This window comes from Oryctolagus cuniculus, chromosome 6 (genome assembly GCF_051225735.1).
Source record: "Oryctolagus cuniculus isolate XC-2025 breed Fujian yellow rabbit chromosome 6, ASM5122573v1, whole genome shotgun sequence".
NCBI classification, from domain to species: domain Eukaryota; kingdom Metazoa; phylum Chordata; class Mammalia; order Lagomorpha; family Leporidae; genus Oryctolagus; species Oryctolagus cuniculus.
Genome location: NC_142872.1, coordinates 2,895,868 through 2,918,089, shown reverse-complemented (window position 1 = coordinate 2,918,089; position 22,222 = coordinate 2,895,868). Strand labels below are relative to the sequence as shown.

The 22,222-nt window shown below is 49.9% G+C and overlaps 1 long non-coding RNA gene across 1 annotated transcript in view; it reads left to right on the top strand.

Moving 5' to 3' along the window:
* LOC149125939 (uncharacterized) overlaps positions 1-22,222 on the top strand; it is a 91,446-nt gene that overhangs the window by 27,528 nt on the left and 41,696 nt on the right. The window lies entirely within an intron of this gene.

The window sequence follows — 22,222 nt, the reverse complement described above, 5'->3', positions numbered from 1 at the left end:
CTTATCAGAGTGAACTTGTTTGGTGCCAACCTAAGGGGGTCGCTCCCCTGAACCCAGTGTAGTTCTCTTCTTTTTTCGGCCGCACTGTTTGTGTCTCCATGTCTTGTTTGTGGTGTGATTGTACTAACCCTTATCATTGGAGAAATAGGACAGCGGGTAAGTATCCCTCTATCCTTTGTAACTGACTGACCATTTTTCTGAGTTCTGATCCAGGGCTTCAGACTTGTCTGTGTCAGTGAAAAAGAGTAAGTTAGTAAAGTTTTTGTAGAGTTAAATGTCCGTCTTATGATGTTGGATGGCCTGCAGAGGGACGTTTTCATCTGGCCTTAGTCTAAAAGAGGAAAGAGGAAAAATTCTATTTTAAAAAAATTTTTTTTGACAGGCAGAGTGGACAGAGAGAGAGACAGAGAGAAAGGTCTTCCTTTGCCATTGGTTCACCCTGTAATGGCCACCACGGCTGGCGCACCACGCTGATCTGATGACAGGAGCCAGGTGTTTCTCCTGGTCTCCCATGGGGTGCAGGGCCCAAGGACTTGGGCCATCCTCCACTGCACTCCCGGGCCACAGCAGAGAGCTGGCCTGGAAGAGGAGCAACCGGGACAGAATCCGCTGCCCTGACCGGGATTAGAACCTGATGTGCCGGCGCTGCTAGGCGGAGGATTAGCCTAGTGAGCCGCAGCGCCAGCCCAAAAAATTCTCAATGAAGCAAGAAAGCAGGTTCCAGATGATGACAGACTACCCACCACCAAACAGAACCTCACTGATGAGAGTTTCCCTTTGATGCGCCCTGGCTGGGATATGAACACGGTGGCAGGTAGAGAGTGTGTTAGGGTCTGAAAAAGCCCACCGCCCGAGGAACGACTCCAAGAGACTTATTCTCTCATGCAACCAGCAAAGGGTTAAATTTATTGATCCAACATGTTGGGGCCCTCTGCCAAGGACAGAGGAGCCGTGAGGAACTACAGCATAGGGTTTATAAAGGCAAAAACCACAAAATCGGGAGGGGGGAGAGAATACATGGTTGCTAAGCGGTTGCTAAAATTTTACAATCAGCAATTATGATTTTAAGACATAGACAAATCACATCTTCATTATTAGCCCAGGTAACCCAGGTGCAACCTTTCTACTTTTAAGCTTGAGCAATCATGCTAGGGGGTTTTTGTGTGTTGCCAAGGGTGATGTTGTGCACTGCTATTGTCTGACTATTTGAGATCATAGTTTCAGACCAGAGTCTCACGGGGGGGGGGGTTGCTTTCCCAGAATGCAGTCTCAAGTGCTCCAAAATGGAGTCCCTACTGTCAAGGTGCTACTTTACTCTGCTTTATTTTCACAGCTGCACCAGGAAGGTTTAAACCTGTAAGCTTAAGCTTAACTTTTTACACCCGCACATATACAATTTTAACTCTTCATTCCCCACTCCTTGTTGTGAGGATCTCTAATCTTAGCGATTATTCGTTTTTGTCTCTTTTAATGTGACATATTATTGTCTTATGACCATGAGTTTAACATTTTTAACTTGTTTCCACATGAAGGTGATGAGTCTATTTAACACACAAGGTCCTATGGTTACAATTTGGAGTAGAACAATTAAGGGTCCTGCTAGGGCTGACAGTAGGGTAGTAAGCCATGGGGACCGGCCGAACCATGACTTAAACCATCCCTGTTGAGTTTCCCTCTCCCGTTGCCGTTTTTCCAGTTGTTTTCTGAGTTTGGCCATGGTGTTTTTAACCACCCCGTTTTAGTCGGCATAAAAACAACATTTTTTCTTTAGGGCCACGCATAACCCACCCCCATGAAAATGAGATTCAACCCCCGCCTGTTCTGTAATACTGAAATGCAGATACTGGGCTGCATCTGGGAGATTGTGGAAGATTTGTCAGGCAGAAGGGGCAGGCATCTCCACCTGGCAGGTTATCAGGTAGAAGGGGGCAGGGCAGGATGCAAAGGCCAGGCTGCCTGTGAAACATTGTCTGGATGACTGAGATGTAGATGCATATGCTGGACACATTAGGCCTTTATGTCACACACACATAAGCTCATAACTGACTTTCTGCCTAATATTTTTCCCTCAAGAGGTAATACCCAAAATTCTTCTTTGGGATTATGGATGGAGTTCCGTTTTCTGTAACTTCTTCAAAGCTGGCATGTGGGCGTCGAAGGGGATTTGGGTATTTCCTCTTGCTACCTGTCTTATGGTGTGCAACAGTGGCCTTGGAAAGACTGTGCTGCTCGGTCCAGAGGGCTGCTCAGGTCGTCCAGTGGAATGGGCTGGAAGTCTTGCCTGATGACCATTTGGAGTTCAACAGCTTTTAGTCTGTTAGAGACAAAACGAGCAAGGGCATTAAAAACACACGGTGCAAAGAGAAGCATCAAGATTGCAGAAGTTAGTGGGCCAAGGAGAGGAAATAGCCAGGATTTTTATGATTAGATGTTAGGCCAGAAATCCCAGCCCTGCTTGGCCTGGTCCTGGAGCTGTTTGGCTTTTTCCAGGAAAAGTACAAATTTGGGTTTGTGTCTGTCCAGTCTGATTGACCCAGAGACAAAATTTTTATTTTATTTTATTTTATTTTTTATATTTAGTAGCCAGTTTTGCTAGGAAGTTAAGCCAATGTACAAGACTATAGTCTCAGGCTGGGAAAAAGACAGACTAATGAATTATTTACATTTAATCATTTATATTATGGATTATTGTGCACCCCCCTCAAGAGATAGGCCCTTTAAGTCCTCAGTGAGGACCTGTCCAAATCGGTGTAGGGCTATCTGAGTTAGCTGTTACTGAAAGCCCTCTTTTTAGGAACTGGCAGGGAGGGCTTTCTAAGCTTAATGTTATTGGATAGACTTTTAAGGCCTGGCTGGGTGTGTGAGGCCCAGACCTATCCATGGGGTGCTGGAAGAGAATTGAAAGAGATGCAAATCTCCTTTAAGGGAGGCACCCTGTTGACTTGCATTACATGGCTGGACTAGGAGGAGAGCTGAATAGGAGGCTGATAGAAATAGGCAACTTGCATTTCACTGACCCTAGGCCATCCCCTCAATAGCAGTGGCTGGAGCTGGAAGCTGGGCAGAGGCTGGGCAGAGCCAAAGGCTTTTTAGCTTGGGGCCACAGGGTCTGTGGTTCTGAACCAGGAGTCCTTCAACACCCAGCCCTGGGGTGGGGGCTCTGCCTAGAGATATTTGGCTATGCCTGCCTGGGTGCGGCAGGCCACATGGACTAGAATAGAGTGCAGAGAAAGGCTGTGGTCCCCCATTTACAGGGAAGACTGCACACACCAGGGCCTGGCAGGACTAACCGTGGGGTTGGGTAGGTGCGCCGTTTTACCAAGAGTGTTGGGAACCTCCTATAATTTAACCAAAGCCGGATTATTTAGGACTACTGCAGACACTCAGTCAATTACAACAGATAGTTAACTTTAGCTCTTTTTCAGATTTAGTTCTCAGGCAATCAAATCTTAGCAACAGTAATAGTTTACAAAAAATTTTAAGACACACCAGAGCTACCATAAGCTGCAAAGACGGAAAACTTTTTACCAGGTTGGAAAGGGTTAACAGGTAACAGGTAACAGCTTTTCCCTAGGTGGAGAGACTTGTGGAATTTCCCTCTCCCTTTCTCCTGGCCAGTGGTATAGGAATGGAGATGAGGAGAGCAAAAGAGTGGGGGAGGGAGCCCCCGGAGGAGGAGGAAGGCAGAAAGCAATGAAGCTCCTCATGTCTGGGGGCTGAGTTGGGTTTGAAATTTCCTATCGCTCAAGGTTACCCACTACTTATGTAGGACCCCAAAAACGGTGTCCTCTTGTGACGACCCCAGAAACACAGACTCCAGACCAGACGATGCAATAGAACAGGAGGTAATTTTATTTCATTTGTGCAAATGGGCCCTCTACTGCTGCAAGCAGCGAGCAAGCGAGAGGAGCCCCGAGCAGCTATCTCACACAGCTTTTAAGGGGCAAAACCACAAAATTAACATACCATGGGGTGGCGTAAGTTTATTGGGTAACTACAATGGGAGGAGGTCGTCGAGGAGGAGGAGAAACGGGGGCTACGTGCCCTACGTGTCTAAGCTTGGACAAGGGGAGGTTGTCCTTGAAGAGCAGAAAGGGATGGCTACGTGCCCTACGTGCCTCACGGTTTCTTTGTTAAGCTTGAACAAGCACAGGGGAGGGGGCTTAGGTGCATACCAGGATGTTCTGTCGCCCTTATCTCTGGGTAGTAGCCCTTATCTCTGGGTAGTAGCTATCTGCTTTCTCTGTGAACTTAGTTTACTCCCCATTTCCCAGGACTGTTTTATTAAGGCCATTTTTTTATGGCGGCTCTTGGCTCCTTTCACTTAGTTGTCTGAGTTTACCTGGAGGGCCAATATCAGCCTTGACTGAAGCTAAGCCCTGCTCACGTAGCAGTAGGCAGCATGACCAGGTGTCCCTTTTGAGAGAGAGACCTGGTCCTCGGGTCACAGTCCAGCTGCCAGGAAGCCGAAGTGAGCTCAGGGGGTCTCCAGGCTCTCAGCCAACTGCCCTTCCTAATTTCCCTCCCGTTTCTTACAATCCCTTTGGAGTTTCAGCCGTAGCTAAGCCATGGCCCGGGGGGACTCCGCGTTCTCGGAGAGCTGTGGGGTGCCGGACACTCAGTGGTCACTTCCACAGATCCAGTCCCGCTCAAGGGAAGGAATACTGACCTCTGATGTCTTCTTAAAATCCCGGTCCGGGTGCCCACGACGGCCAGGCTGGAGAACTCCTCTCACTCAGCAAATGAGTGGTAAATGGAATGAGCCCTCCGGGGGGCCAATCCACTCCCAGAGCAGGCCATTCAGAGGCACAGAAAGACTGCCACTTTACCTTTTTGACTGACAAAGAAAGGTTATGAGCCTAGTGGCTTACCTCCCACCAGTGATTCAAAGTTAGAGACAAAGATGTAGACACAGTCTGGCCCATGTTAGCAAACAACACAATGTACACAAACAGACAAACAGCTTAGAGAAGCAGCACACAACGACCACACAAAGTGTCTACCAAACAGGAGCCCTCATGGCGTCCCATACAAATGTTAACAAATACAAAAGACTAACCAGCTCCATCAAATACCAAAGTTTTGGCAGTACAAACAAAACGTGAGTCTCTGCAGTCTATTTCCCGACTGCAGGCAACCCACCAAACAGGAAACACTGGGCGTCCCCAGTTCTCCCTTTCTCCCGGGGCATCCCCCCGGGATGTGGTCTGTGGCTCTGGAGCACGTCTGCCCGCCACAGTCGGGTGGAGCTCTCGCTCGAGCCCTACAACCATGCTGCCGATTACAAACAAATAACAAACCTCACCAAACAACAGATCAAAGTGTACACGTTCAATCAAAACAATAGGCGCATACTCACCCCAAAGATATCCACTGGAGGCGTCCACAGGCAGCAGTCAGATCTCAGTGGAACCTCCAAATGTTAGGGTTTGAAAAAGCCCACCGCCCGAGGAACGACTCCAAGAGACTTATTCTCTCATGCAACCAGCAAAGGGTTAAATTTATTGATCCAACATGTTGGGGCCCTCTGCCAAGGACAGAGGAGCCGTGAGGAACTACAGCATAGGGTTTATAAAGGCAAAAACCACAAAATCGGGAGGGGGGAGAGAATACACGGTTGCTAAGCGGTTGCTAAAATTTTACAATCAGCAATTATGATTTTAAGACATAGACAAATCACATCTTCATTATTAGCCCAGGTAACCCAGGTGCAACCTTTCTACTTTTAAGCTTGAGCAATCATGCTAGGGGGTTTTTGTGTGTTGCCAAGGGTGATATAGTGCACTGCTATTGTCCGACTATTTGAGATCATAGTTTCAGACCAGAGTCTCACGGGGGGGGGGGTTGCTTTCCCAGAATGCAGTCTCAAGTGCTCCAAAATGGAGTCCCTACTGTCAAGGTGCTACTTTACTCTGTTTTATTTTCACAGCTGCACCAGGAAGGTTTAAACCTGTAAGCTTAAGCTTAACTTTTTACACCCGCACATACACAATTTTAACTCTTCAAGTGTCTCCGAATTTATCACCAGACTCTAATGGCCGGCCTCCAGGCAGTGGCTGGGAAACCAGCAAATATCTCTAAGGTACATTCTTTGTGCCCGGAGCCAGAAGAGAGTCCCTCTGTTTTTCCAGTAAGGCTGTCTGAGTCCTTCAGACAGTATACAGCTTTGGATCCAGGAAGAGAGGCACGGGCAGCTGTGGTATTGGCTTTTGTGAACCAGTCAGCCCCTGATATTAAAAGCAAGTTGCAAAGCTAGAAGGGGTGACAGAAAAGGGGATTCAAGATTTGCTTAAAGTGGCAGAGAAGGTGTATCACACTCAAGAGACTCTCAAGGAGAGACAGGATAGGTTGCATCGGGAGGACCTAGAGAGGGAAGAGGAACACAGGGCAGAGGAGAAAGAGAAAGAAAGGAGAGGCGATGGATAGAGGAGGAAGAGAGGCGAGAGAAAGCTGCAAGCTTCAGGCTAAAGAGATGAGAAAGAATCAGAGAGAAATGGCTAAAATATTCCTGACTACAGAATCAGGAAGGGGGAGGGAGAGAGAGAGAGGCAGTACCGTCCTTGGCAGGGTAAGCAGCGGCCAAGACTTAATAGAGAACAATGCACCTTCTGTAAAGAAAAGGGACACTGGGAAAATAAATGCCCTAAACTAAAGGGAAAAAGAGATAAACCTAAGAACAATAGGTTCCTTGTCCACAGGGGAGAGGAAAGACAGCAAATAGGGGAGATGGGACCCAGACCCCCTCCCCGATCCAGGGTAACCCTAAAGCTGGAGGGGACTCCAGTTGATTTCTTGGTTGATACAGGAGCACAATTCTTGGTGGTAAACCAAGATAAAGGTAAAATGACCAATAAAATCAGTATCTTCCAGGGGGCTACTGGATCAAAGGCTTACAAATGGACTACAAAAGGAACTGTGGATTTGGGACAAAAACAAATAAAACACTCATTTCTGGTGATTCTGGAATGCCCCACTCCTCTGATTGGAAGAGACTTGCTCACTAAATTACGTGCTCACATCTATTTTCTCAGAGGATGGAGTCAGGGTGACTGACGGGGTGGGGATGGTGGATGACCTATACAAGTCCTCAACATAATGGCCCAAGATGAATACAGACTGTACCAGCCGGTAACATTGTCAAAAGGATGGGCCCCAGAGGTCTGATATCTGGTTGAGAGATACCTGCATGCTTGGGCAGAGACAGTGGGTATAGGACCGGTTAGTCACTGAAGCCAGGAGCGGAGCCTGTGAGAGTGCACCAGTACTGATGCCTGCCGAGGCAAGGCAAGGGATAACACCTCATATACAGAGGTTATTGCGGGAAGGCATCTTGAGATGGTGCAGATCCCCTTGGAACATGCCCTTGTTGCCTGTATGCAAGCCAGGGGAAAGGACTATAGACCAGTGCAGGACCTCCGGGAGGTCAACAGAAGAATGGAGGACATTCATCCAACCTTCCCCAACCCACACAGTCTCCTTAGCAGCCTGATCCCAACGTAGTTATGGTATACTATTTTAGACTTAAACGATGCTTTGTTGAGTCTACCCCTCACTGCCAAAAGGCAAGAGATATTCACCTTTGAGTGGTGGGATGAGGAAACTGGACAACATGGACAGCTCACCTGGACTCTGCTCTCACAGGGATACAAAAACAGTCCCACACTGTTTAACGAGGCCTTGAGCGAAGACCTGAGTGAGTATCAGATGACCCACCCATCTGTGACTCTGTTGCAATATGTAGATGATTTGTTAATAGCTAATGAGACCCAAGAGGAATGTATGAAGGGCACTCGAGTTGCTTGAGGCCCTTGGACGACTGGGCCATCGGGCTAGTGTGAAAAGAGCTCAGATTTGCCGACCAGAGGTAACATACTTGAGATATAACTAAGAGCAGGCCAGAGATGGCTCATGCAGCAATGAAACAAACAGTATTAAGGATTCCCAGACCTCAAAGTCTGAGGTGGGATGGGAATTCCTAGGCTCAGTGGGCTGCTGCTGGCTGTGGATTCCCCAGTTTGTGGAAATAGCCCGACCCCTATATGAGGGCAGCCGAGAGGGTCAAAATTGGACACGGACTGATGAGATGGAAGAGGCTTTTAAGACATTAAAGACAGCCCTCCTCTCGGCCCCAGCATTGGCACTCCCAGATCCCACCAAAGACTATTACCTGTTCGTAGATGAACCCAAGGGAGTTGCAGAGGGGGTGCTAGCCCAAGCCAGGGGACCCTGGAAATGCCCTGTGGCTTATCTATCAAAGAAACTGGACCCAGTAGCGGCCGATGGCCGGCATGCCTGAGAGTCATAGCCGCTACAGCTGTCCTGGTGAAGGACGCGGATAAATTGACTTTTGGCCAACCTCTCAGTATCATCACCCCCATGCCATAGAGGGAGACCTGTGACAACTGCCGGGTAAGTGGATGACCAATGCCCGACTCACTCGTTACCAAGGCTTGCTGCTAGATGTGCCCCGAGTCAGATTCCAAGGGCCCCTCCAGTTCAATCCTGCCACTCTGCTGCCAACACTAGATCTCGATGAACCAGTACATGACTGCCTGGAGATTTTGGCGGAAACTGCTACCATCCACGAGGATCTCAAGGATCGGCCCCTACCACAATGTGACCTAATATGGTTCACCGACGGGAGCAGCTTTGTGGAAAATGGTAAGAGGCATACAGGGGCAGCCATGGTTGATGGGCAAGGCAACATCATTTTCCAACAGCGTCTGAGTGGAGCCGCTTCAGCACAGAGAGCTGAGCTGATGGCCCTGACAGCTGCCCTTAGACTGGCAGAAGGAAAGAGAGTGACTATATGCACTGACAGCCGTTATGCGTTTGGCACAGTGCATATCCACGGGGCGATCTATAGGGAAAGAGGCTTCCGAACCTCTGGGGGAGCGGAGGTCAAGAACAAGGCTGAGATGATAGCCCTACTACAGGCGTGAGTAAACCTAAAGAAGTGGCGGTGGTGCCTATTCTGGGACATCAAAAGGGAAGAGACTTTGTGTCTAAAGGGAATCAGCTGGCAGACAGGGCGCTAGGGAGGCGGCTCTGCTAACCAAGGCCCCGTGCGCTGGAATAAAATTGAATGTAGACGAGAGACAGCTTGCTGACTATGGATTGACACACAGTGACTACGTATGGCTGGCTGTCGGGGACAGTTTCAGATCCCCCGGGAAAAATGGATGGGTGAGACTCGCGGCAGCCGCTGCAGTGGACAAAGAACTCAGAACTATTTGGCATTCCTCAATAAACCGGGAGGCTGTGGATGTGGAGTACAGTCTTCACCAGGCCTCCTTGGTGGCCGCGAGGGTAGCCTTGGAGATGGCCAAAGAAAAAAGATTGACTCTCTCTATAAATATACTTGGAGAGTCTACCAAGTACTACGAGGAGAAGGGGACTTCTTGCAACTATGGGAGACCTGCTCCAGAGAGGAAGTTATGGCCTTCCAGAGGGTCCTTGAGTTACCCTCCAAACCGGCTATCTTGCATACCAGAGCGATGGGACAGAGAGATGACCTACATAAGATGCTAGAAGTCGGACTGGTCACTGTTAGAGAGAATGCATTTGTACCAACACCAGACTGTGATCATGCTTTGACTGTTGCATTGCCCCAGTATGGAATAGGAGACCTTCCCCCAGAACCCCTCCACACTGAAGAAGATTTGCAATGGATAAAATCTAGTAAATACCCAGTGCACCTGGGCAAATGGGCGAGAGATGGGGAGAGCCTCATCTTGCTACAGCGCCCGGGCCTACACACATCAGTCACAACCTACATCGATCCACCCATTTGGGAGAAAATAAAGTAAAACAGCTCCTCTCTGCTGCCCGAGTAAAATTCTGCCACCAGGGACACTTGATTCGAGAACTTGGGAAAAATTGTTGAGCGTGTCAGGTGATGACGGCTAGCTGTAAGATAGAAGCACATTCCGGAAAGAGGGAAAGGGGGTGGAGACCAGGGTGGTTCTGGGAGGTGGATTTCACTGAGGTGAGGCCAGGCAAGTACGAACACAAATACTTATTAGTATTTATAGACACGTTTTCGGGATGGGTGGAGGCTTTCCCGACAAAGGAAGAGACCACAGAGACCGTGGCCAGAAGTTTTACTAGAACAAATCATCCCCAGGTTTGGGACTCCTAATGTGATTGGCTCTGATAATGGACTGGCTTTTAGTAAATTGATACAAAATTAGCCCAAGTTTTGGGGACAAATTGGAAACTGCATTGTGAATACAACCCCCGAAGTTCGGGTCAAGTAAAACGCGTGAGCCGGACGCTAAAGGAGACGGTAACTCAATTGGCAGTGGAGACTGGCGAAAACTGGGTGATGCTCCTTCCATATGCTTTGTTCCAGGTGTGAAACACCCCCTATAAACTTAATTTAACTCCTTTTGAAATCATGTATGGGTCCCGTTCTCCAGTGTATCCAGATCACCCAGAATTCGAGATGAAACTAATAACAGGAACCTACTTAAGGGAATGCAGGCTCTTGTGGCCTGTGCTGGCTGCACTGAGCCAGGAGGAAGAGTCAGGCCCAATGCCAATGCCTCTACATCGCTGGGAACCAGGGGATTGGGTACGGGTTAAAAGACACAATGCAAAGTCATTAAAACCCAAACAAAAAGGCCTTATGTTGTGTTTGTCACGTAAGGTGGTTAAGGTAGATAGAATAGGAGCCTGGCTACATCATTCCCACATCCAGAGAGCAACGGGACTGGAAGGGGAAGCAGCTGAGCAGTAAGCCGTTCACGGGGACCGAGACAACCCCCTCCAATTAAAGCTGACTCGGCGAGATGACAGCACTGCAAATCCTGAGCCTGCTCCTCGTTAGTCAGATGAGAATGGCAAAAGAATCTACACCGACCCCATAAATGGGTACTGAGCAGGCAGGGCGAAGTTGTTAAGTCACAAACTGGAGCGCCTGGGGAGTCAACAGCCACATCTTTCATAACAACCCTCTGCAAACTGGTCCCTGTGTGCGATCAAATCTGGACTAGTGATAAAGCTAACCGTCTCTTATTCTATATGTGCCCTGACATGGGACCATCATATTGTAACAACCGCAGTCACTATTACTGTGGTTACTGGGGCTGCGAAACGATAGCACCCCAGTGGATATACGGGACTGGGAGAGACCCGAATATCTAAATAAGATATTACCCACCAGACTGTAAACCTTTATACACCTGGCAACAGTGGGAGGCTGGCTGGCGACCAGGAAGGGACCACAATCCCAACCAACTATGTGGAAAAATCCAAATTAATGTAACAGCTCCTGAGGACACTAGGTGGGACTATGGTAGGAGCTGGGGATTAAGGTACTACCAAGAGGGAACGGATAGAGGGGGGATATTTCTCATTCAAAGGTTCTGAAAGCAGTAGGCCCCAGTAAAATTTTGGCCTCCCTGAAAGAGGATAAAAGCCACAAATCAGTTTCTCCAACGACCAGGAGGCAGCTTGTGTCGGGCCCTTTGACTCCTAGCTACGATTCACTCCTCCCTCCCTCCACTGGGGCACTCCTCACACTCCCACTCACAGGCCAATAGTCTCTGAAACACACCCACCCACTATGGGACCTGCCGCAAGCTGTATATCAGGCTCTTAATGCTACTAACCCTAATGCAACTCAGGCTTTGATATGACACGCAATTGCCCTTTGTGAGGCTGGGGGACCATGGGGAACTCTACTGTTATCCGGGATCCACAAGGATGTCGATGGAAGCAAAAAGCACAAACGGGACTAACCGTGCCATCAGTCAATGGAAAGGGATTGTGCGTTGTTGAAGTAAATGGCCAGAACCCCTCTGCCACCGATCCCAGCCTGTAACCCAGGAGGGATACTTTCTACCCCCAGACAATAGCTGGTGGGCATGTTAAAGTCGGGACTTACCCCCTGTTTCAATGGCAAGATAGCCGTCCAATCCAAGGAATATTGTGTATTGGTTCCGATATTTCCTAAAGTGTATTTCCATCCAACAGATGAAATGCTAAACCTCTTTGAGAGGAACAACCACTTGGAGGGCCCTCATATACACAAAAGAGAGGTCTTCACGGCTGTTCCAGTGGCCACTCTACTTGGATTGGGAATCGCTGGGACAGGCACTGGAATAGCTTCTCCGGTCCAACAAAACCAGAACTTCTCTGGTTTAAGAGCAGCCATAGATATAGACATTGAAAGAATAGAATCCTCCACCAGTCATTTGGAAAAATCTCTCACTTCCCTAGCAGAAGTGACTCTACCAAACAGACGGGGATTGGACCTCCTTTTTCTCCAACAAGGTGGATTGTGTGCCGCGTTGTGACATAACTACCATCCTGGGGTAGTACATGACTCAAGGGCTATGGTGGGGGAAGGCCTAGCTACAAGAAAAAAGGGAGCCGGCGCCGTGGCTCAATAGGCTAATCCTCCACCTTGCAGCGCCGGCACACCGGGTTCTAGTCCCGGTTGGGGCGCCGGATTCTGTCCCGGTTGCCCCTCTTCCAGGCCAGCTCTCTGCTATGGCCAGGGAGTGCAGTGGAGGATGGCCCAGGTGCTTGGGCCCTGCACCCCATGGGAGACCAGGAAAAGCACCTGGCTCCTGGCTCCTGCCAGGATCAGCGCGGTGCGCCGGCTGCAGCGGCGGCCATTGGAGGGTGAACCAACGGCAAAAGGAAGACCTTTCTCTCTCTGTCTCTCTCTCTCACTGTCCACTCTGCCTGTCAAAAAAAAAAAAAAAAAAAAAAAAAAAGAAAAAAAAAAAAAGAAAAAAGGAACGCGAACAACAAGAAGGATGGTTTGAGTCCTGGTTTAATGTCTCCCCTTGGCTAACTACCTTGGTATCAGCTCTAACAGGGCCACTTGTAATCCTGCTACTGTTGCTAACTCTTGGACCTTGCATCCTTAACTTGTCAAGGAAGGATCAACGCTGTCTCAGTCATGATACTGCACCAGGACTTTGCAAATGTTCCACATGAGGAGGATTCCTCATGTTGAGAAAGAAAAGGGGAGAATGTTGAAATGAAAAAAATCTAGAACTGATGCTAAATATCAATTGCTTTTTGCTTCTGTACTGCTCTGCTTGCTCAATGACTTAATGCGGGATGCCCAGCGTAAGAAGGGGGGGAGATAATTGTATGTCCATGACACTCCAGGAAGACGGGAAGCCCCAATTCTTAGAAAACAAAACTTAGTAAATACTTCCTGAAATTAATGGTCTCCCACTTCCTTGTGTGACCACTTCCTTGTGTGACGTGTAGTCCCCACACTGCTGTGATGCACCAATAATGCTCAGGGTGTCAGCCAGTCTCCCTGGGAGGCGCTCAGCTGCCCCTGTGCCCCACCCCCACACCTGCCCCCTTGCTCCTGTTCCTGCTGGCAGCTCCCACCCTGTTCGCCTGCCTTTTCTGGCCCTGGCCTGCAGCAGTGGGCTGACCTCTGCTGGGGCCCCTGCTTCTCAGCCCATCTCTCCAATGCCCACTGTTACCTGGGTGGGGGAGGGGTCCTGGCCACTCTTTGCAGTCCGGAAGCTCCAGGCTGGGCTTAGGCCTGAGAGTTGGGGACCCTGGTCCAGGCAGGAGGGGCTGTGAGCTGGGACACAGTTCTCTGAGCTGGAGAAGCCACACGCTGGGTCACGTGGGTCCAGGGAGCAGGTGCCCCGAGCCCTCCTGCGAGCTGAGTTCATGGAGGTCAGGTGCGGGCTGCAGTCCAGGAAGTGGGGAGACGGCGGCCCGTGTGGCCCCTGGTACCGGTGGCTCTTGGTGGATCACTCCCAGAAGAGGATTTTGTTTTTCTTTCTGGCCAGGGGAGGGGAGGTCTGCTTCCTGACCCCTCACAGCTGTCCGTGTTCATGGAGCCACACGTGAGGTCAGCTCAGCCATGTCCTCAAACCATCATCACGTGTGGGGGAAACACCCCGGCCACTCCCTCCACTCACTCCCTGTGGAGAATCCCCCAGGAATCTCAAAGAATCAGGGATCACCGCCTACCTGGAAAGGAGATGAACTGTGGAAACACAGTAAAACACTGAGTTAAGAAGTTGCCACTAGCCACAAAAATAAAAGTAAGTGGAGTTGTAAGTCAGGAGCTGAGGCAATGCCTAACGGCTGTTAGGGAGACACTCCTAATCACACCAAGCAGACAACTCTGGTCAGTCAGATAACAGTGTGCTGTGGACAATGCCCCCCTACCCACGCTGACGGACCATTCAAACCTAAGTAAGGCGGGAGCAGTATTGACTGGACTGTCCAACTGCAAGCAAGGAGGAAACAGCGTTGACTGGACAAGAAGTCGGAGGACCGCAAGCTGGAGGACTCCTGGAGAATGAGGATAAAAAGGGAGCCCTGGCACTGTTAGGCAGGAAGTTAGCTATGAATTATGTGTGTGTGACAAAGGCCTGCAGAGAAGACTTCTACGTCCAGCATATGCATCTACATCTCAAAGTTATCCCGATAATGCTTCAGGGGCAGCCCAGTGTTCGCATCCTGCCCTGCCCCCTTCTACCTGATAACCTGCCAGGCGGAGATCCCTGCCCCTTCAGCCTGACAAATCTTCCACAATCTCCCAGATGCAGCCCAGTATCTGCATTTCAAACACCCTGCTCCGGATCCCCATTCTCTAGAGGGTCCTGCTCACCCTTCCTCTGAACCCAGGATGGCACCAGCTAGGCTTCCTCCTGTCTGATACCTTCAAGGGAAAACTCAGATAGGAGCTTCTTAATATTTACAGCCATAAAATCCTTTGTTTCAGGAGGAGATGTGTGAAGACAAAGACCCATCTCCTTAAAAACCCCCAGCCTCAACCGGACTTCGCGCTCAGCCCTCTGCCTCTCTGCTGAGCCGCCCGCCTGGCCTGGTCAGGTGTAATCTCTCTACTCAATCATGTAACCTCGCTCCTTCCCCCCTCAGTCTCTCAGGCTCTGTCTGAGGGGTGCCCATCCATCCTTACGGATGTCCCTTCCCTAATAAACCTTGCTATTTTTCCTCCCACTACTCTGTCTCATGCCTGAATTCTTTCTTGCGCGAAGACAAGAACCCTGCAATTTCTCCGGTAACAGCACCACTCTCCATCCTCTCAGGGATCATGGCCTGGTGTGTGTGTGTGTGAACCTCTGGATCTCCACACATCCAGAGCTGACGAGGCAGCCGCTACTCTGCACGGAGCAGGTAGCAGCACAAGCCGACCTGCAGAGCTGTCCCTGAGCTGTAACCCCACTGTGTGTGTGAGTGTGTGTGTGCGTGGCCCAGTGCTAGTGAACCTCTGGAACTCCTTGCATTTGGAGTCGAAGAGCCAGCCCGCTAGCTTTTGCTACGTGGCCCAAGGTGACGACGGGATCAAGAGGCCATCTGGAGCTGCTGCATTGCTGTCCTGCCTCCGTGCCTGACCAGCCGAGATGCCGCCTCACCGCCTGGCCTGGACTCCTTATCAGCCTGCTGCCAGACCTGACCACAGAGCTGGACCAGGCCTCTCAGCTGGGGACCTCTCCAACTTCTCGCCTGGCCGTCAGCCTGGGAACTTGGAGCCTACTGCAAGAGTGACAGCCTTCCCACGACTTCTTGCCTGTGAGTGACTGATCCGAGATCCGTCTCTGCCGAGACATGGACCTCTGGACCTTGAACACTGACACTTTATTTCATGACTGTGATACGAGCCTTGAAAATGCAGCTTTTACAAATAATGGTAGTCATGTGTAATATAATATAACTATGCTTTGACCCTATGCGAGGTATCTGTAAATAATGCTGGAGACCTTGATGTACATACACTATTATAATTGGATAGCCCTCAAAGTTTCTTTAACACTGTATACTGTGATCTGAGGAGTAATGAGTAAGTTCAAGTAGTATTATCGTTATTGATATTAATGGTATTGATCCCAGTAGTCCTCTAGCCATTAAGGAAATAGTGTTACTCTGATAGTTAAGTGTTATTATAGTAAGGAAGTTAAGTAGAAGATAAGTAGTTACGTTAAGCTAAGTAGTGAAGTAGTTAAGTCACATTAAGTAGTGGTGTTAAGTTTATTGATGTGCATTAAATAGTATAGATTGATAAGTATATTGATATTGATAAGTGTATTGACATCAATAAGCATGCTGATGAGTAGTGTGATAAAAACACCTGGTGTGTAAGCAATGAAATCTCTCATTGGAAAGACAGTCTTGTGTCCTGGTGTTCCTTTCTTCCCATGACTGACAAGTCGTACGTCACACTTGCTACTGTCGAGCTGCGTGAGAGTAGGTGCTTACGACACTCCCTGCCACCGGTCTCTCCCCTCCCAGCCTCTGCTGGCAGCAGTGAGAGCAAGGGTGGCGTGGGGCTCCCCAACCCTCACTGTCCACGCTGGCTCCACGCCTGGAGATGGGAGTCCCACGTGAGGGAAACGGGCTGGTGGCTTTGGGCAGCACGGAGCAGGGACGCTCTCTGCAGAGACTCGCACAGTCTCCCATTCTCCTGGCCCTGCACAAAACCCCTGTTCCCACAGACTGGGCCTGGTAGGGACACCGTGCACTGCCCTGTTGTGGAGACATTCGCCAGGAAGGGTGGGTCCGTGAGAGGGACAGGGAGCTGAGGCAGGCGAATCAGGTCAGGCCCCACCCCCGTGTGACTTGGGTGGAGCAGTGTCCTGTGGGAGGCTGGCTTTGGGCCATGCTTTCCTCTCCCAGCTCCCTGTACCCCAGCTCAGCACGCTGGGGCCTGCACAGGCGGGGGCCTGCCAAGGGTGGGAGCAGAGGTGCTACATCCCCCAGCCCCAGGGAAGCCTGGAGGGAGAGTGGGCCTGGGCCCTCTGCTTCCCCAGTCAGGATCAGTGTGGTGGTGGTCCTCCCTCCCATCTGAGTTCCTGATTCAGAACCTCTTAGCCCTGGGGGGGTGGTCTGTGAGCTTCAGGGTGGGATGAGAGAGGTCACAGGGCTGGGAGTACTCATCCTCTCCATGAAAACAGTGGCCTGGGAGTCTGAACTTGTCCATGCTTCCTCCTCCAGATGGCCTTGGGTGCCCGTCACCCCAACCTTGGTCCTGTTGCTGCTGGGAGTTGACCCCGCTGCCCATCTTCCTGCCTTCAGGACTTCCTCTGGTTCTTTGTTTACCTGGACTCTGGGGGCCTCATTTGCATCCCCGACCCCCTCTCGCCCACTTCCACATTTTCTTCTCTCTGAACCGTTTACAAATAAAACTGCATTTTGTCTTTTCTGTTGTTCACATTGAGTCTTTCTTTCTTTTTATTTCTGCCGTAAGCTAGTGTGTAGCTTTCTGCCTGGACGCACCAGCTTCTGCCTGTCTACGTATTGATTTAAGTTCCTGTCCAGGACCAGGTAAAGGATTCTCTCCCCAGCCCCACGCCCTTGAGGCCGGAGTGCTGCAGGGAGCCGGGAAGGCCGCACCTGCGTGAGCTCCCACCGCTCGGTCAGCTCCCGGCCGGGCGTCTGTGCTCTGTCCGAGGCTCGCTCCCCACACTGAGGGCCCCTGGGGGCTGGGCCACACGGGCGGTCTGTTGTCCCGGGTGCTCTGTCTGGGCACTGCGGGTTTCTGGATGCTGTCCAGCTGGGCCGCCTCCCAGAGTCGCCCACTGTGGACACCTTCCTGCCACGTTGCTCTCCTCACCTCCCATCTCTGCACCATGTGTGGGCCCTGCCCACTCTGCTGTCAGCTGCGTGGGACGCAGGGCGTGGTTTCTCGGCCTCTCTGTGCTGTGGGCACTGGGTTAGCTGTGTATTTTGCATCACAAACAACGCTTCCATGGTAGCTGTGAGCACCCCACTTTCCTGCTACTTGTAATGTGGTTGCTTCTCCGAATCATTCCTGGGCCAGACTCGTGAATCCTGGGTGGGGCTCTGTTGGGGCTCCCAGACTGCCCTGTGGGGGTGGTGGGACCTGCATTTTACAGGCGGGCCTGTTTCCTGATGCCCCGCCACACCCCGCACTGTCTTGTATGCTTGACGTCTGCTAATCTGATTGGTGAGAAGTAGTGTTCCAGTGGTGTTTAACTTGCATTTCTCTAGTTATGGAGTTGGAACATTTGTCTTATGTTAAAGCAAATTATATACACATAGAAGATCAATCAATCTATGTATAATGTCTTTGTTTCCCGTTCCTACTTTTGTTCTGTGGGAGTTTGGTTCTTTATCCTTCATTTGGAAAGCATTTATATTTAATTGGGGAAGCCAATATTGTAATCTCTCACAAAGGATTAGAGTCTAAGTTTACCAAAACTTCATAATACTTTATCTCACTCAGGATTTATAACACAATTATGATAGACAGTTAAGGAATTACTCATATTATCACGGCTTGTGAGGGTTAATAGAACTAATGCACATTTGTGACTAAGTCCCACAGCTGAGAAATCAGTCATCATGAACAGACGTGGACAGCTGCGTGCCGTGGCCTGGCGACTGCTCCGTGTAGGTTTGCAGTTGAAGGTCTGGCATTCCCTGCCTCCAGGTTATGTTGATGGCTTCACTTTATGTAATTTAACTTTTCCTCACTCTGTATTGATTTGGGAAGATAGAAAAGTTCATGGAAAATGGAATTAAAAGTTAAGTTAAGGTGCTGGCGCTGTGGTGCAGTGGGTTAATGCCCTGGCCTGAAGTGCTGGCATCCCATATGGGCACCGGTTTGAGACCCAGCTGCTCCTCTTCCAATCCAACTCTGCTGTGGCCCGGGAAAGCAGTGGAAGACGGCCCAAGTCCTTGGGCCCCTGCACCTGCATGGGAGACCTGGAAGAAGCCTCAGGCTCCTGGCTTTAGATCACGCAGCTCCTGCCATTGCTGCCAATTGGGGAGTGAACCATCAGATGGAAGACCTCTCTCTCCCTCTCTCTTTCTCTGCTTCTCCTCTTTCTGTGTAATTCTGACTTTCAAATAAAGAAATGAAAATTAATCTTTTTTTTTTTAAATAAAGATAAGTTGAGGGGGTCGTTGTTGTGGCTCAGCATTGTAGAGCTGGAGTCCCTAGCTTGCCAAATGCCGGTTCTGCTTCTGCACTCTGGCTGCTTGCTTGCCTGCTATGCCCCCCTGGAATTTATGACCTCCTGCCCCCCAAGAGCTCCCCTGGGATTTATGGCCCGTTGCTTACTTCCCGCCGGTTCTACCCTTGCCGTCTCTTTGTGTGGCCTTCCCAGCACATAACATATATAGTCTTTGCATTTACATGAACCAATGAACATGTTAGGTCCCAATACCTTGCCATATAGAGAGTTAGAAGGTAACCTAGGTAGGAGATGACCTGCAGGCTTAGAAGTGTGAGGCTATAAACACCTCTCTTATGCAAAGGAGGGGGCCTTTTGGCTGTGCATTGCTAAAGGGCTGTGCGGGTAGGGGGTCCCAGCCAGCTGGTAACAAATAAACCTCTGCTTTTGCATCCACAACTGTGCCTTGTGCAATGATTGGGAAATATGGACACAACAAACACATATCCCTGGAATTCCGAGACCCCATATGAGTGCCGGCTAGCGTCCTAGCTGCTCCTCTGATGATCCAGTGCCCTGTTAATGTGCTCAGGGAAAACACCAGAAGCTGGCCCAAGGACTTGGGCCCCTGCACCTGCATGGGAGACCTGGAAGAAACTCCTGGATCCTGGCTTCAACCTGGCCCAGCCCTAGCCATTGTGGCCATTTGTGGAGTGAAATCAGTGGATGGAAGATCCCCCTCTCTCTATGTCTCTCTCTATCCCTGTAACTCTGCCTTTCAATACAATAAAAATAAATATTTTTTTAAAAACAGGTACGCTTCCTTTGGTGCAAAACATTTTTGAAATCCATGAACAGGGACTGGCGCTGTGGTGTAGCAGGGAAAGTGGCCGCCTGCAGTGCCGGCATCCATATGGGCACCAGCTTGAGTCCTGGCTGCCCACTTCCCATCAGCTCTCTGCGATGGCCTAGGAAAACAGTAGAAGATGGCCCAAGTCCTTGGGCCCCTGTACCCTTGTAGGAGACCTGAAAGAAATTCCTGGTTCTTGGTATCAGATCATCTCAGCTCCGCTCCTTGTGGCCATCTGAGGAGTAAACCAGTAGATGGAAGATCTCTTGTCTCTCTCTGCCTCTGCCTCTGTGTAATTCAGCCTTTCAAATCAATCAATAAATAATATTTTTAAAGATTGATTTATTGATTGATTTGAATGTCAGAGTTGCACAGAGAGAGAAGAGGAGGTAGAGAGAGAGAGAGAGAGAGAGAGAGAGAGAGAGATCTTCCATCTACTGGTTAACACCCTAAATGGCTGAAACAGCTGGAGCTGCACCAATCTGAAGCCAGGAGCCAGGAGCTTCTTCCAGGTCTCCCACACAGGTGCAGGGGCTCAAGGACTTGGGCCATCTTCTACTGCTTTCCCAGGCCATGGAAGAGAGCTGGATCAGAAGTCCTGGAGCAACCAGGACATGAACCAGTGCCCATATGGGACCAGCACTGTAAGCCAAGGCTTCAACCCGCTGGGCCACAGCTCCAGCCCCTGAAGTTCCCATATAAAGTGAGTTTGTCACCTGATCTCTGCTGTTTCTCCCAGGTGTATCAGCAGGAAGCTGGCTGGGAAGTGGAGCAGCCAGGACCTGAACTGGCACTGGGATACGAGGCTCCAGCATGTAGGAGGCAGCTTTCCATGGCTTCACCCAAACACTGGCCCCTGTTCTTCTTTTTCAATATTGTTTTGTTCTTCAAGGCCCCTTGAGATTTCCCATGAATCTTAGAAAGGTCTATCTATGTGAAAGATGCAACTTTTAATTTTGGTACCAATTGTATCATTTCTGGGTCAAACTGGATGGTGTTACTCTTAACAATATTGTCTTCTAATTCATGAGCCTGGGTGTATTTCCTTTGTTTGTGTTCTCTCTAATCACATCAGCAATGGTGTTTCCAGAGTGCAATGTTTTCCCTCATTGGTTGAGTGTATTGCCCAGTGTCTTGTTCCTTTAGATGCCATAATGGAGTTGTTTTCTCAATTTCTAATCAGAGTGTTCATTGTCAGGGTGTTATTATTCCTGATATAATTGTAAACTAGATCACTTTTATTGTAAACTAGATCACTTTTGCTGTCAGACTGTCATTAGTGTTTTGTAAACAGCAGTTTCCTGTGTTGATCCTGAACCCTGCAGTTTTGCTGAGCCCTGAGTGGTTAGTGAAGTTTCCTCTACGTCAGGTCACGCCCTCTGTGTGCAGATCTGTTGCTCCTCCCTTGCAAGCTGGATGCCTGAATTCTCTGTCTCCCTCTCATTGCTGCAGCCAGGACTTCCAGCCCAGGGCACCCTCGAGTGGAAGTGGCCAGAGTGGCCTGAGGTGCCGTGAGCTCTGGCCTGAGCAGGGTCACTGCATTTTGTGTCTGAACGACCTTTAGTCACTGCTTGTCCCTGAGTGTCCTCTGTGTTTCTACCCACTGGCACAACTACTCTCTGCTCAAACACTGGCCTCTAGGAATGGTATCATGAATTTATCACTCAGTGTTCACATGAAGTGCTGGGATGGTGTGTTCTATTCCCATATCCCCCTGAGATAAGGGTGATTAACCTGGCTTGTTCAGGCTTCTGGAATTAACTTGGCTTTGTAATGAACTCCCAGCAGATGTGGTTTTTCCCTTTGTAATCTCATCCCTGAGCGCCATGGAGGCCACATGATTTGGAGAACACAAGCCCCCTGTGCAGCTGCTGTCTACGGCCCTGAGACTTCGGCGTCTTCTGTAACTCGCTGTGCCGCTGTCCCGAGGATCACAGCCTCCTTGGTACTGAGAGCTTCCATGTGTCTCCAGTGTGCGTTGTTACCTGTGGGTGTCTGTGAGGCCCCACAAAACACACCAGGCACGGGGGTTAAGGGAAAGGTTTGTTGTCAAGTGGGGGAAGCCCAATGGGTGGGGGGAGGGTGAGAGAATAAGAGAGGGGGAGGTGGAGAGATCCAGAGAGAGCACGCGTTTGAGCAGCAGGTCCTACTATACCTTTATGGGGGGCAGGGATATAGGAGAAGCAAATCCCACTAGAGTGGGGGGCGCTGACACCTGTGGTTGGGCCATCTGGTCACCTGGCTTCTAGCAAAGGCAGCAGGGTCAGAGCCTGGGATGGTGTCCAGGATGTACATCTGGCACAGATAAGATCTGCCCCATTTTGTTAACATTTTCCATAAATGTCTTTTGTTGGTTTGGTGAAGGTCATTTTTTAAAGGTTTATTTGTTTAAATTTAAAGTCAGATTTACAGGAGAGTGAAGGAGAGGCAGAGAGCGACATAGAGATCTTCCATCCACTGGTTCACTCCCTAGTGGCCACAACAGCCAGAG